We start from the raw sequence: 14,654 nt of genomic DNA, 5'->3' as shown, positions 1-14,654 counted from the left end.
TTTTCTTATTTCATTGTATGTAATGGCAAAGATTAGGGATTAATAAAGTACAACCATAACCACAGGGGGTCTGGGGTCCCCCCCCCCCAGAATTTTTTTAAATTTTTATTTGAAAACTAATTTCCTTTCCTGCCTAAAATATAAAAAAATCACTAACACATAGGATGTGTTCCCCCCAATATATATTATAATTACGGCCTTGTTGTATAGGATAATGACGAAACATACCCAGTGCAATATCATCGTCATCGTCATCGTTGTCGTCGTAATAATTTTCAATGTAACTGACCCCTACAAAGGGGAATGTGAAATGTCAACAAAAATGGGCACAGACAAATATTTAATTTGAATATGGAGACATTTGATCAGAACTTTGCGTTCCTATTTAAAGACCAACTATGAATGTTTTGTACATAATGTGCATCGCCTATGTGTTGTGTGTGTTTAAAAGCAAAGAAAATTAAGTAGCGGAAAACCACCCTGGTGGAGCAAATTCCACATTTTCATGCTGGGGACCAGTACAAAAGTAGAATAACCACTGTTGCCTTTCCACAACGCGGTATGCATTTAATCGACCGTGGAGGCATCATTAATGTAGTTGGATTCTTACCAAGATTTGAGCTCTCAACATTCTGATTGTGAGGCAAACAATCTCAACACAATGCCACTCGATGGTATAATACATAAAAAACACACAATGTCAAGAATCCATACACAAGCGCATGCGTCATCATTTGTCAATACATTCAGGTACATGTGCTCAATTGAGGAGGAGGGGGGGGTTCTCTCACTGTGGCATGAAGTATGAACCCAAACATCTTCTTGGTTCTTTCGGTAAAGTCACGTAGAATGGAAATAATAAAATAATAAAAATAAAACATAATAAAATTATTCTCACGACGTTTCGGCCACAACGCAAGCAGCCGTCCTCAGGTGGAGAACAGGTCTGTCGAGAAGACAGAGTCTGAATGAATTAATTTATTATGTTTTATTTTTATTATTTTATTATTTCCATTCTACGTGACTTTACCGAAAGAACCAAGAAGATGAATCCCTGCAGTCACGAAAGCTTTAAATCGAAAAATGAACCCAAACATCTTAGTTCAATTGCCATCTTCGGCTAATACCAGTGGCGAGTGATATCTGAACCGGTCCTGAACACCCCAATTCATCAGCCTACACTCACGAGCACGGCGACATGTGGTCAAACAAACCCGCACGACCCTCACGGCATGAAGCAGTCCTACATCCAGCAGTGGATTGACATTGAGCTGCATTTTCAATAATTATCAATTGTGCTTAAACAAATTAATTGAGGTTTTGGTTTCACATCGCTTGGCCTCTCGCTTTGCTTGCCAAATAAATAACCAATGGAATCCTTCGTTAAAACAGGATATTGGGTACATTACTGAGGAATTTATTATTATTATTCCATCGTATATGTGCGACTCATGGACAAGTATGTTTCAAACCAGAACCTCTCACAATACCCGTCACTACGTATTAGGTGACCCTACAGAGAATGTAACGGTCGACCCTGGAGCAAACTCTCCTAAACGGCGAGTGTGCTGACCGGCGGGGCTGTCCTGTCTCCACCGACGAGTCTGTTGGTTCGAACCCCTTGCTGCCCGCATTGGTGTCTCATAGCCCTTGCTTCAAGACCTTCCTCGTCTTCTCCATGGCGGTAATCGCGGACACGAACTGAGTGGGGGGAGCAGTGGCCGCAGCTGTGAGCGCCCTGCGCGATGACTCCGACCAACTTGTTTCGATTCCTGCCCACGGCCAGCGTAAGCGGGGAGGGCTTACTCAACCATTCCTGGGTCACCCCTTAAACAACCTGCGTTGACCAGCATGGTGAAGTATGGTGAAAACAAACCCCATGGCTGACAAGGCATGGGGAAACCTTAATCCAGCGGTGGATTGAAAAAGGGCTATAAATTATCATTCTTACGACCTGTCCAAGTATGTTGTCTTCTCTACAATTAAATCAGTCCTCTAGCCGTCTCTTCATCATTGTGACACACACCTCGACTATCCTGCCCATCTCTCATCCACACATTTCACAGCGTTTGTATGCCACTTCAGTGCCGTGCCTCGAGATGTTGTTGGTTTGTGAATTCCATTGTTTTGCAATGTGTCGTATTGTTTTGTAATTTGTCGTATTGTTTTGTAATGTATCGTATTGTTTTGCAATGTATTTTAATGCTTTGAAATTTGTCGTGTTTTTTTTGCAATGTGTCGTATTGCTTTGTAATGTGTCGTATTTCTTTGCAGCTTGTCGTGTGTTATTATAGTTTGTTCACACGCGTTTCTGGCTCGTGTGTGGGGTTCCTGTATTGTTTTCGACAATTCTAAACGTGGGCTTGTTTTGATGATTAGATCTGTCTGCAAGTGGCAGGCTTGTGGGTTTGTTCACCCAGGGTGGTGAGACCTTGTGGGGCACTGTGTACTATTCCCATTCCGCCGCTTGTCATCTCTCTGTGTTTTATTATTGCCCTCGCGTTGAGTGATTTACATGACAAATTGCCCCTCTGGGTCAGCCTCTGAGCCGGAACTTGACTTGTTGCCCACCAACTCGCTTTATTTATGCATTAGCCGGCGCATGCCCCCCCCCCCCCACGTACACCCGATAAATCTTTAATTTGCACTCGATCACGCATGGCAAACGCTAAATTAAACAGTATCAGGTAATTTAGGGAAGTAATATTAAACCACTGGGCAAACTGCTCAGTTCACGGTTGTCCTTGCGCATGTGAAGGTAAGTTGTTGGTGTGTGGGTTTAGTTTGACTCGCCACGGTATCGTCACATTCTCAAGAGAGAGAATGCGCGACAAATGAACCACAGCAGCTTGCTGGCCTCGTCAAGGAGCATAAACCATCACGCGAACTCCGGTCATCCTCACAGCAGCGGCTTTTGGCTAAGCCATCGAACAAAGGCCGCATCGCCCACTTTCAGATGCATGTCTGATGCCCTCTGGAACGGTCGTCCTTGCGATATTAGGAAGCCACTGGAGCTATACACTTTTAAATCTAGATTTAAAACGCACTTATTTAAAACTGCTTTTTGTGTTTGGTTTGTTGGCCTTACCCCTGTACCTCCGATTAGCACGGCTATCTACGTACGGTGCAAAAGAACTTCAACATACAGGTCATACTAACAGAGTACAACTGCTGTGGAGATGGAGTGTTGAGATCAGTTCATGTGTGGGAGTAAATTGTATTGTGGAATTCCAAGAGCATGAGGGATGGCGATGGTGTGGGGAGGCCTTCATTCAGCAGTAGATAGATAATAGCATGTGTCGACAATGATGAGGATGAATGTGAAAGCACACGCTGCTGAATGTGCCTTTCAGAATATAAAGACAACGACAAAGATCCCCCTGTTGGCTCTGTCAGGGTGGTGGCGGGTTTAACGAAATATTTATATTTACGCAGTATAATCCAAAAAGCCTCTATTATAGATAATATTGCTCGCGAAAGCCTACCTGTTAAAATTTACATGATTTGTTTAATCTATCTGTGCGGTGCTTGGTGTTACTGCTCTACATTATTCTGTGTGAGTCCTCCCTGGTTATTCCCATTTCCTCCTGCAAGCAAAATTGCTGATTCATGGAACTGGACAAACTTCCCAATGCATGACCCTCCTGAAAAAAATATAGGGGCCCAATTGTATCCCTGGATAAGAAGGGCATTTTTATTAATACAGGAAAGAAAAAAAACTACAACACTGCAAAATCACTGATTCACGTGTGACCTCCGACGATTAGAACGACATGGTCTTTCTTATGCAACCACTGCATTGTGCTCCTTTTCGCTCAGTGGGTAGCTGACTTTGTCGCTTTGTGTCAGCTGATTAATTAATTAGACTTTGAATTTTGGAAAATTAAGCGCTAAACTAATACATTTAACGCAGTTTCATTGTGTGGCCATTGGTGACCCCGGTGGAGGCCGCAGGTGAAACTGATTTTGTTTCAGGTGGGAGCCTGAGATTTGAACCCTCGGCTTTCAGAAGTGCTCGCTCGATGCTCTGACGCAGGCATTAGCATCGGACCCTGCAACCATCCTGCCTTCTCTATAGGTTTCTAAACGAAGGAGAAAAATGATCCCTTTCAAAAGGCTGCATATAGACTGGCGGCCCTTTGTATTGAAAACTTAGACTCACTCGGGTAACGTTTCTTGTAATTTACTGAGCAGGGAAATTTACTTACTCTTGTAAACACGTTATGTGCTTTTATACAGTGGGTATTTGGCCAGGTGGGTCTGTTGTTTGAATGGCCGACGCAGTCAGAAGGCATAAATACATTTAAACTGGGTCAGGGGTCGACTCAATACATTATCCCTTTGGAGATTGTAAATTGCATAAGACTATGTAGAAAGTTCAGCATTGTTCCTTTTATATTGGGCTCTTGTTGATCAACATCCCTCCACAATCAATACAACAACAAAAATCCACTTTTTTTGGTAGTCAGTAGTTAGATGGATATACTCGTCTCCACCATGGGAATGTGGAATTTTCCCCACTGGCTCAGGTTCACCATTGTAGATGAGCATTAACCCATTGCTAGTTTGAGCCATGGAGACACTTAGACTTATTAAAAAAAAAATATCTCACCGTAAAATGACAACTTTTGACTTCCCACAATATGGAACTCCTTTGCCCAAGCAACGATGGGCTGAGCCTTCAGCTCGCGAGTGGCACATCTGAACCACAGACACCACCTGGCCAAAATTTTAAATCACACTTTTATCGATTTTTTTTTGCTGTGGCCAGATGAACCGGAGGAACTGTCGATGACAAAAAAGTGTGATTCTTTTTTTTATGAAAGCTGACACCAACATCAATGTCCGTGTGTCAACAGACAGGCGTCAATAATCCCTAATGTTCTTTGCACTCATGTCTGTCAATAATCTGTCTGAGCAGAATGTTGTTAGCTTAGGTCACTGCTGCTGTTCTGAGTGTTACTGGGACATATAGCTGGCTTTCCCACACTTATTGTCTAAACACTGGTTCGTAAATATGATAAAATGACACTTAGAGCAGTTTTATTGTCAAGCCTAACTGGAACTCCTTTGAGCAGCACAGATTTAACTCCCAGTCGGGTCAAAGTCGAAGTTGTGTGCCTGCTCAAATGAGTATTCATTGATTGGTGGTCATCTCTCTTAGTAGTCCTCAGCCAGTTGTGGAAATTATATTCTATTTCGGATTTATAGCACCTTTTCCAGGGTGGGGACCCATCACAAAGTAGTATTATTCTGTTGACCCGAGATATATGCTGAGTTGAGTCAACCTTTCCATGCAATTTTTTCTATCAGCCTGTTTATCATGAGCTGAATGCTCTCACCCCAACGCCACTTGGCCTGGATACTTTACGAGAAACGAGATAAATAAATATTTCGTGCGCTCAACTAACTCTGCCAGTTTCTTGAAGCCAGACGGACGCCTCGTAACGCAGCATCACTTGCGATGCCACCAATCCACGAAGAGGAGCACGCGCGGAGCGTGTCAGTGACCACTTACGAAAAACCGGATTTAAAATAAGCACTGAAATCTAGTTTTTTTTAAACGCGGGGCCAATGAGTGTCCTGCAAGGTGAACTTTGGGGCCTTACTCTACCGCGAATACATCGTTTGCATTTTTTTTTCCTTCTCTCTCATTCTCCGAGCCTTGTGTCGGCTTTGTGCCGTGGCTTGTGGGCGTGGCGTTAAGATTTGGGTGCGCTCCAAAAAAAATCGGATTGCATGAAGCAGGCTTTGCCAAGAGAAAAAGTGAACTCTTGAGACAGACCACAGAGGCCACACCTATACAGCTGTGGTTGTGTCAACTGACTTGCAGAATTAAATATGATATAGAAAAAAAGAAACCTGTTGTGGCTATGTGCGTGTAATGTACAGGGAGTGGTGGTTTGCGTTTAGGCACAATGGTTAGGCGGGGATGCTGCCCGTGGTGTAATGGTTAAGACCGCCGGAGTAATAATGGAGAAATCACCACATCGATTGAATCTCTGAGTCGGCCTAATATCCTCTCGTAGAGGCCTTTCCACCAACTGTGGCGTGAGTAGGGCTGCACCCTCACCTGTTCATCATGGTTCGTCCCAAGTGCTGTCATCCAAATACCCTGGCTTCTTGTCCATGCATACCAGGTAGCATGTGGCATCTGAACCTGTTCAGAATCTTCTCAAGGTCTACTCAGCGTTAAATGGGTGCCTGACGTTGTGTGTCTACATCGGCCAAGGGAAAACTTGTTTGGTGTGTGTGTGTAGTAGTGGCCACACTACTCACTCATAAGTGCTTACTGTTAGCACTTTACGAGACAGTCTGTGGGGCTGTAAGGTGACCTTTGTATTTTTGCGTAACTAGTGATTAGCACATTGGGCTAATCCCAGCAACTCGAGTTCGATTCTTGGTCGTGACACAAAAACCCAGCAGTATTTGGCATGTAAAGCTGGCCTGGACTTTCCCTAGGTTGACTTCGGATAAAGGTGGCCGGGTGTGCGTAGAATTCTGGCCACACAATCCTCATGTTGCACCGGCCTTTTACAGCTGCTCGCTAAAAGCAACTGAGGTCAATATATTTCACAGAAAGGAGAATTGTACTCGGCAAGGAAACAAATAATGAACGTATGAATGATGGTGTCAGTAGTGAAGAGGTCAAGGTGTTGGTGGTGCGTGTTGTTGAGAAAGTGGTGATGGAGAGGTAAGAGTTGAGAAATCTGAGCAGAGAACTTGAGCTCAAGGTTGAGAAAACATCATTATACAGCACACATGGGTCGAACTCCAAAATAAAGTGTAATGTTCGGTCAGTCGGTTTGACACTGTGTGTGTCTCATTTTTAGTTCATCGTATAGGGTTATGCTCGGCATTTCTTTCGTCTCAACGATGCCGCACTCAGGAATACTGGAGCATAATTGGTGACATTAATAGTTTAAAAGGACTTGTATTCATGAAAACAATATTGTCTAATGTTGTTTTGATGAATACAAAATAATAATAATACAACATTGTATTATAATATTTAAAATATTATTTTAACAAGTGTTAAAACAATTTATATGTGCTCATATGAACTAAACATCACAACGATCCGAATATATTTTTCCCCTCTGCAATTGTGTCCCTTCCTCCGATGACTCTAACACGTTATCACTCGATCTCTCTGTAGCGATGCACGTACGTGATGATAAGAACCAGTCTTTCAAAGGAATCAAAACCCCACACGTGCGTGCCTGTGGGTGCGAGGGCATGTGGCGGCGAGCTTGGCCAAGTCAGCTCGGAAGAGCCACCACACACGCCGCACTTGAACCCGGGGTTGCTTAAACAAGACGCGCGCGCACGCACGCGGTGCGACTCAAGCAGGGAGCGGCAATCACGATCAGAGGCGGTGGTGGTGGTGGCAGGGGGGGGGTCAGTGCCGGATTATCCCAGTAGCAAAAGTAGCTACATATGCAGCTACGGGCCCCGCACTTTCAAGGGCCCCGCGCTAAATGCTTTCAAGCTATCAATTCCGGTCCAGTGATTCTGCACTTGCTCTATTACTATAGTACTATACTGCCTTAAACTTGTATGAACGACTGGGTGTTTAAGATTAGCGATTTGTCGTATTATCTGGCTGTATAGCAAATGAAAAAATACAATTACTTTCCTATGCAAGTAAAAAATGGATATGTTTTAATATTTAAGTGTTTTTTTTTTTATTATGGCACCTTTATAACATTTGCTACAGGCCCCTCACGAAGGGGGGGCGGGCGGGTCACGCACAACCACGCACAAGCGGTAAAACTTTGAGCCGGACTGCGACTTTGAAACACACAACAACAAACAAAGAAGATAAAGAAAAAAAAACCCGACTCGCACGCAAGGCAGAGTGGGATTGGCCGGGTGCAGTCGTGTCCCCCTCTCTCGTGCACGCGTGCGGCAAACTCCACCGACACCTCCTCCCTTCCCTACCCTCTCTCTCTCTCTTTCCACGTCGTGTGCATTGTTCTGCCTGCCGGGCGGGCGGGCGCACAGATCCGCCGAGCGATTTAAAAATAAAAAATAAAACATCCGCGACCGTGAGCAGCTGAAGCTGACATCGAATCCGTCCTCCGTCGGATGTGATTTTACCGAACGGCCGGGGAGCAGCACCTGACCGCTGGGATCGGAATGGGTGCGCGGTTGTCGAGGTCGGCTCGCGTCGAGTTGAAGCTGCCCGTGTGCTGGTAACGTTGGGTACATCCCTCCTTGTCGACGAGCATAATCGCAGTCGTAATTCACGTTCGTCGGCGTTTAAACGTGCGACATGTTGGCGTTCCTGCTGCTGCCGCTGCTGTGCGCGTGTTTTTGTGTGATGGCATGCCGCGGTTCGGATTGATGCAGAGTGTGGAAATGCGTCGGTGCTTCGGTGTGTCTTGGTTTTTAATGTAAAGTGGTATATACACACACACACCGTGTTGCAGTCCCTTCGTTTTGTGTTGAGGTTGCTGCTTATCTTATTAATGTTTTTTTAAATATTGTTTTATACGAAGTCGTGTTTGCAAAGGAACTCGCGTATTTCACTGCAGCCTTGAATCATTTCAAGTATTGTATTCACAATTTAATCGCTTATTCAAAAGTAAACAACGTAAAAGTATTTTGTTGGACATAATTATTGATGGACTGATATATATATAGCTAATATTACATACATTTTACTTTGACTTATTTTTATTTCCATAGCAACGTTGATGGTGTCAATATAAATTATAAACGGTTGTATCATCCTATATAATGTACTAACACTGCATGTAAGAATGTGACAGATGACTTGCGATAGTTAGCTGGTGTCTGTCATAGAAATGTGGAATTTCTATCTGAGGACCGCCAGCAGTGATACGTACTACCACATGCTCATGCCAGTGGGAATAATCTATTCTAATATTTAAAACAATTGCCAAAATCAGATGTGTCTTCAGAGCAAAGTGAGCACAGTACTCATCCCTAACATTGTTTCTCGGCTAGTAGTGGACATTCTGCTTTCCTTAAGATTAGGGACCAATATTTTGAAGCACAACTACTCGCGACGTCTGACAAAATGATACCTATTTTATCGAGCCAGCAGAGATGATGGGTCCAGTTGACCCCTTGACCGTATTTGAACTCACGGCTTCCAAATCGTGAGTGAAGCACTCTATCTGCAGCGCCACCTGCCCGGATTCAGCATGGCAATCAATGTGTTGGCGATTTAAGTGCCTTTGCATTGTAAAAGATGATTGAGATGTTATTGACCGGATTAAACGGAATGTTCATTCGAAAGAGTGCCAAACAGTAAAGGCGCAGCCCCGCAATTGCCTGCTCGCACCACTGCGGGCGGTAGGGCCTCTGTCAAAGGGAGCTCGAGAGAGAGCCCCTCTACGGGGTACGTCGGTGTACTCTCCCACACTGGCCAGATATTGTGGAAGCGGTGGTGGGTGTCCACACTTCTCCCCGCCACACGCGGCCTGCCGATCGACTCTGGCTGTACCTCTTTATGCCGCTGGGTGGACCGAGGTTGCGGGATTTCGGAGACTTGCCCACTTTTTCCAGCTGCCTGGCTGAGAGAAGGAACTGAACTAGCGACTTCTGCCTAACCAGTCCAGTGTGCTGAATATAAGTGTAACACTCAAAAAATTCACCCAGGTGTAATTGTTTTTCCTTTTGGCTGTTGTACAGAGCGGATCTTGCAGCATGGGCAGCTGAGTGAGCGAGAAATCGGAGCCGGGTGTCTCTCACGCGGTGAGACACCGCGAGGATTCAAGTGGAAGAGGATCACCAACTGCTCCCTGGCACCCGGGTATGGCTCTCTCTCTCTCACTCTCTCACTCACCTGTGAATCACGGGTCAGTGGATCGCCGTGTCTCTCAAAGCGCCTCCCTCATCCTCCTCGCAGCAGATGTTAATTTAACCCGGCCAACATTGGCATGCGATGCATCGGAACCTAATTGACGTGTGCAGAGGGAATGCCAGAGAAGGTGGAAATGTGATCGCTGTTGGCTTGTTGGCGCTGCCCGTTGAGGTGACGCCACGGCTAGAGAACTCGATGCACGAGTAGGAGCGACACGAGTTCAAATCTCCGGGTCGGGGGTCCACTTGGCCCATCATTCCTCTGCGGTTGGTAAAATAGGCACCGCTTTGTGGGACGTCAACAATGTTGTGCTACGCATTGACTGCCCCCCCCCCCACCGCCTCAACATGGAAATGTCGAATGCCCGTCACTAGTTAAGGAGCACCAGCAGAGACGAGTGTTGCAATATTTATTGATTTAATAGTGGTCTACTCTGACTCTCTGACTTGTATTTACAATGGTGGTGGATGTGTGGCAGTTGAGACAAGCGGAATGGAGTTTGAGCTTTACAGTACCTCTATAATTGACCTCACTTTCTCACACTCACTTCCTCTGTAGAGAGTTTAGACGGTATACAGCTTTATTTTTCATTAAAATAGTTTTTACCCTTTCCCAATTGTATTTCACTTGTGCTACCAGTTTCATCTCAGGAGAGAAAGTGTCTATTCAGAATTCGGCTCGCAGAAATAGACATCACCGAACTACTTCCGAGATGTCTTCAAGTGTCCTTTTTATCAGGCGCATTTTTCCCATTTCCGCCACTTTGCTTTAATGACAGTAAACACTTATTTTTTATTAATATTTTTCGAGCTCGATGTGAAGGTTAGCAAAACGAAGTGAAAACAACAGTGTAATGTGGTTTTTTTTGGCTGAGAAGTCATTCTCTGACTGGGCTGAGGCCATCAGCTACACTTGAGAACACAGTGTAATGAGGAGTGGCGTGAACACAGATTCACTTGCCAGGAATTTATTGGTACCGGCTCAGTGCTCTGACTCCTGAGTCACCTGGCCACCTCAGAAAACATTATTGTGTGAAGCTTATACTGGGTGTGGAACTATAATTGATACTTTAAGCTCCCTAAATTATTAATTATATATGCCGTTGCTTTCATACCTCCACTACCCGATGCCACGTATCACCTTGACTAATCATACTGAGATGTTGACATTATTGTGATTATCTTCATTGTTAACGCAAAAACAACTAGCGTGAAAAACAACATTTGCCGCAGCATGTTTAAATTACTTTCTGCATTCACCGTGACATTACATAAAGATTGACATGTCTAAGCATGAAAACAAAAACTCAAGTACTAAAAACAAATTGCACTGTACTCTTGTTCCCCAACATCGCTCCAACATCGATAAAATGAAAACTACTTTTGTAGGAGGCCATTCGTAGGTGGATGGTTTGGTCTCTGCTATAGGAATGTGCAATTTCTGCCACTGGCTCAAGACTGATACGAGAGATGAGTAACACCCCTTGCTGGTTTAATTCGGTTATCGAATGGACCCTTGGTGTCCAATAGTTATACTGATCCTGACCACAGTAACGTTGAAAATCCACCACTGGCTTCAGGACAGCCAGTACAAGTGAGCACTGCACAGATACCTGTTGGAATGTGTGCGTATATTTGCAAGTATATATTCTGGACACCCTTGCAAACGAGACCCCCCATCTCGATGGATTTTCCAGGCAACATTTGAATATGTGGATATACTGCTTGGTAATTAAACAGTGCAATTTCAATAATCTGACCTGAATAATTAGCTCCGATTGGGTACGTCTCTTCGATGTAGCGTACAATATACTCCATTGGGAGATTTGGAACTAAAGTTACTGCTGTTTAAGTGTTGAGCTGGAGCCAGACTTAGAGGTGGGTGGCCTTGATTTACTTGTGTTGCTGTTTTTGAGGATTTCGCATTCATCCACATGACCCCGCGTAGCCTTGCTTGCTGTGAGGTTGCAGACAAACCAGCTGCTTCGTCAATGTTGAATTGTCCACTGCCACAAGGTCCTCCGCCCTAACATTATGAAGGAAAGCCATCTTTGCTTGGCAGCGTGTGGCAATGACTGCCAAGAGTACTTACAGATTATTCGAATAATGGTTGAGCGGAGGCCGATAAATGGCCAGCAAGTGAAGTCATACAATAATTCACTCTTAATAAATGTGTCCTGCAAAATGAATTATAATTGCTGTCATTTTGGCAGACTCTCAGTGGAAGCAGCAGCAGCAAACCGGTTAACATTTGTTCAAGCCATCAATCACTGTTTGGAATAGTGGGCATGTTTGGAAGGATTATTGTTTCAAAATGTTTACGATTACCAATTTACTTGAAAGTTTGGAAGCAATGTAATGTAATCCTTTGGTATTTTTTTTAAAGTAACAAATGGAAATAAAATCACTTGTAGCCATTTGTCAATCCACTGCTGGTTTAAGGCATAATGCTGTCTTAATTACAGATTTGAAGCTTTCGTGACTGCAAGGATTCATATTCTTAGGTTTTTTCGGTAAAGTCACGTAGGTAAAACATTAAAATTAATGAAAGTAAAATAAAATAAAAATCATGACGGAGACTTGTGTTGCCTCCGAAACGTCATGATTTTTATTTTATTTTACTTTCATTAACTTTAATGTTTTACCTACGTGACTTTACCTAAAAAACCTAAGAATATGAATGCTGTCTTACATGGGAGGTTATTTGACCATACTTCACCACCCTTGTCAGTGAGGGTTGGTGATGGTGAGCGGGGGGAATTGTCTCCTCGCTGATAGATAGCCACAATCTATCCACTGCTGGATAGATCAGAGCGGTGTGCGAACCACTGCACCAACGCTTTAAATCATTTTTATTTCAATAAATTATCATTCTAAATTCTAATTCGATTATAATTTAGTTAAACATATTACAAAAATATGTAATCGTATGTGTTTAGTTTAAAGAGTCACGTAGAAGGGAAATAATAAAATAATAAAAATAAAACATAATAAAATAATTCTCTCTCAGGTGAAGAACAGGTCTGTCGGAAAGACAGCGTCTGAATGAGCGTCATTCAGACGCTGTCTTTCCGACAGACCTGTTCTGAATGAGCGTCATTCAGACGCTGTCTTTCCGACAGACCTGTTCTTCACCTGAGGACGGCTGCTTGCGTTGTGACCGAAACGTCGTGAGAATTATTTTATTATGTTTTATTTTTATTATTTATTATTTCCCATCTATGTGACTTTACCGAAAGAACCAAGAAGATGAATCCCTGCGGTCACGAAAGCTTTAAATCGAAATTTAGTTTAAAGAGCTTCAAAAACAACAGTGCTGTATCACGGCTGTAGGCAGCAGAGCGCAATCCGTGTGAATTGGATCCTGCCGTCTTCACGTTCACTCAAGCTGCTGGCACCATTGCTTTTGTAATTATTTTTCAGTTGTTGTGGTTTTTAAAGAAAATAATGAGAACAAAATTAATCAAGTCATAATTAACACGTAGACCATGAATCTGATCACGTGCTGTAAACAAAGTAAGTATGAAATTCTTACTTTGAAGTTTTGGTGACTGCAAGGATCCATACTCTTTGGTTCTTTCAGTAAAGTCACGTAGGTAAATAAAATAAAATAAAAATAAAATAAAACATATTTTTAATTTTATTTTTATTTAATTTTCACGTAGGTAAAGAATTGTATTATTATTATATATATTTTTTTTATTTATCATTTATTTTATTTACCTACGTGACTTTACCGAAAGAACCAAAGAGTAAGTATGCAATATTGTATCGGTGCCCACTTTGGTCAATTAAAGTGGCACATTACTTGTACTGCCGTTCTCACTGCACATGGTGACGCTTTGTCTCGGTGTGGGGAGTGAGAGCAATTCGCATACTTCCAGTAGCCGTGCGACAAGTTGTACTTGGCGTGAAGCTGTTATAAAAAAGGATCCCATTACCCAGCCGAAATTGGTTCAAATCGAGTTGAAGGAAAGCCCTGCGGCAGGGAGAGTTCGCTGATCTTAAAATATACCTGTGGAACACACAGCGCAGTGCATTGCAGCTATTGAAATCGTGTTCTGTGACTCCATAGGTCAAAACGACGAGGCTCTACAATCCCTCCCCCTGTGCCTCTCCCCACGCCGCTGTTCAAATTTGGCATTCCACAAATTCAGCAAGTGCGCAAGGATGATTGGATGAGTCAACCCACGAACCGGGATTTGAACTGGCGAATTTTTATCTAGATTTAAAAGACCTTTGCGTGATAGCAAAGTGGGAGCAAACAGCAGCTGTGATAGTTAATGTGGGGGTTGGTGAGTTTCCGTGCATAAGGAGAGAAGTCAGACAAGGCTGTGTGTGTTACCACCTCATTTGTTTTCTTTAGATAGAAGAGTTGCATGGGGTAGTTGTTGGTGGTCGAAACGGCCTGAGATAGGCAGATAATATAACGTGTTGAAACATGCTTGATAAAAGATAATGTTATAAAGGCACAAAAAACCAAATACATGTGGTAAAGTCAATAGAAAATATTGGGATAAGTGCAAGTCAGTGACACCAAAATTCGGCAGGTGGAGCTTTTAAACTACCCAGGTAGCATGCTAACAGTAGATGGAAGATGCATCACATACATCAGCAGAAGACGAACACTGGCAAAAGATATATTTCAGAAAATGAGATATGTATTGAAAAATAAGAAATGTTTAAGGACAAAGAGAATTAAAATACTGCAGCGTCACATATGCTGGTCTGTTCCCCTATGGCCTATGTGGATGTGAAGTCTGCGTCTCGACGTGAGTCTATGGATCTTTATGAGCCTATGGAGATCTATGAGTCTA

General features: G+C 43.3%; 1 protein-coding gene across 2 annotated transcripts in view; it reads left to right on the top strand.

Moving 5' to 3' along the window:
- LOC144721228 (neuronal cell adhesion molecule-like) overlaps positions 1-14,654 on the top strand; it is a 267,471-nt gene that overhangs the window by 121,442 nt on the left and 131,375 nt on the right. Inside the window, exons 1-2 of one of the 2 annotated variants that reach the window (XM_078598676.1) lie at positions 7,923-8,198; positions 9,667-9,787. The gene's annotated coding sequence lies outside the window, so the exon portion shown is untranslated. Of the gene's footprint in view, positions 1-7,922; positions 8,199-9,666; positions 9,788-14,654 lie in introns of those variants that run through there. The other variant, XM_078598675.1, reaches the window with a different exon arrangement.

Source organism: Lampetra planeri, chromosome 11 (assembly GCF_965212315.1).
Source record: "Lampetra planeri chromosome 11, kcLamPlan1.2.h2, whole genome shotgun sequence".
NCBI lineage: Eukaryota > Metazoa > Chordata > Hyperoartia > Petromyzontiformes > Petromyzontidae > Lampetra > Lampetra planeri.
The sequence above is the reverse complement of the archived record's forward strand: the minus strand, read 5'-3'. Positions and strand labels throughout refer to the sequence as shown.